Here is a 1,904-nt window from a genome sequence, read left to right as displayed (position 1 = left end):
GAGTATCTCACTGGGGGGGGGAAATATATATATACACACATACATAAAATTGGATTTGGATTGTAGGATACAAAAATCTTTGTAAAAATCCCCTTTAGTTCCTTGGCCAACTCCTAACCTGCACGTGTTCAAGTGAGGTTTTAAAAGGTCGGCAGAGAACAGCCAGAGAAGCCAGAACAGCTTCCAGAGAAGCTGGAAAGCTGGGAAGACTTCAGAGGCCAAACAGTCCTGGGGAGATTTTAAAATTCAGGCCCAGGCAAAGGGAGCGATCTTGGTGAATATACCAGGGCTTCAGTTAGGATTCCAGAAAGGCTATATACCCTAAGGAAAGGGTAAACTCTATGAGAAAGGGCAAAACTGAGATGACCACCTTAAGAAAGCCTAAAACCAAGTCTCTACAGGCGAAGGTGACCCACTGGTAATTTTTTTTTTTTTGAAGATTTTATTTATTTATTTATTTGTCAGAGAGAGAGAGAGAGAGAGAGCACGCACAAGCAGGGGGAGCAGCCAGCAGAGGGAGAGGGAGAAGCAGGCTCCCCACTGAGCCCAAAGCCATGCGTGGGACTCTATCCCAGGACCCTGGGATCATGACCTGAGCTGAAGGCAGACGCTTAGCCAACTGAGCCACCCAGGCGTCCCTGACCCACTAGTAATTTAAATGCTTAAAGAACACAACCTAATACTTGTCAGAGGAAGATAATAAGATTCACAGATTCTAAAGTGTAGCAAGTACAATCAAGAATTACTAGATAGGGGGATTGGCTGTTGGCGGCTTTGCGGCTAAGCCCGTGCGCGGCGGCGGTGTCCACAGCAGCTGCAGCGAGAGAGTTTGGCGCGATGTCTCACACCATTTTGCTGGTACAGCCTACCAAGAGGCCAGAGGCAGAACTTATGCTGACTATGAATCTGTGAATGAATGCATGGAAGGTGTTTGTGAAATGTATGAAGAACATCTGAAGAGAATGAATCCCAACAGCCCCTCTATCACATATGATATCAGTCAGTTGTTTGATTTTATTGACGATCTGGCAGACCTCAGCTGCCTTGTTTACCGAGCTGATACCCAGACATACCAGCCCTATAACAAACACTGGATTAAAGAGAAGATCTACGTGCTCCTTCGTCGGCAGGCCCAACAGGCCGGGAAATAGTTGAGTTAGAAGCAGTAGGGGGATGGGGGTGGGCTTGGAACACAGGTGTGTACAGCGTGCTGTAGTGGAAGTTCTGTATTATAGTAATCCTGTTTCCATTTTGGTATACTCTAGCCAGGATTGAATGTATTAGATGAATGTGAGGATCTTGTTCAACCTGAAACCCCCATTGCCCCCTTCCCCTCCCTTTTTTTTTTTTACTTAAACATTTTTATGATAATTTAGATGGAAGTTGTTTGTCAGTTAATCTTGTTTCCAGTCCTTCAAATTGTTCATATCTGCTTTCTAACATTCACTGTACTAACCCTTCTTCAGGTTGCGGTAGGGGGGTAGTGACAGTTTAGTTACATGCTCAAGATAAAGTCTTAGTGAAAAATGAATAAATGTTCTTTAGTTATAAAAAAAAAAAGAATTACTAGATATATGAAGAAGTAGGAAAAAGTGACACAAAATTAAAAGATAAAAGAGGTAATAGATTGAGAGACATTCTAGATACTGGATTAGCAAACAAGGGCTTTAAAATAAGTAAGATTAATGTGTTGAAGAGAATAGAAGAAAAGATGGGTAAAATGGGCGAAAAGACAGTATTTTTTTTAAGAGAGGGAGGGGGGATGGGCAGAGGGAGAGGGAGAGGGAGAATTTTAAGCAGGCTCCATGCCCAAAGCAGAGCATGATGTGGGGCTCCAATTCATAACACTGAGATCATGATCTGAGCTGAAATCAAGAGTTGGACACTTAACTGACTGAGCCACC

General features: G+C 43.3%; 1 pseudogene; it reads left to right on the top strand.

The window, feature by feature from the left end:
- The first annotated feature begins 764 nt into the window (after positions 1 to 764).
- LOC118543661 (enhancer of rudimentary homolog pseudogene) lies at positions 765 to 1,563 on the top strand (annotated as a pseudogene).
- Positions 1,564 to 1,904: the final 341 nt, after the last annotated feature.

Source organism: Halichoerus grypus, chromosome 8, assembly GCF_964656455.1.
Source record: "Halichoerus grypus chromosome 8, mHalGry1.hap1.1, whole genome shotgun sequence".
In the NCBI taxonomy this organism is placed as follows: domain Eukaryota; kingdom Metazoa; phylum Chordata; class Mammalia; order Carnivora; family Phocidae; genus Halichoerus; species Halichoerus grypus.
Note: the sequence above shows the minus strand (reverse complement) of the source record. Positions and strands in the feature narration are given on the sequence as shown.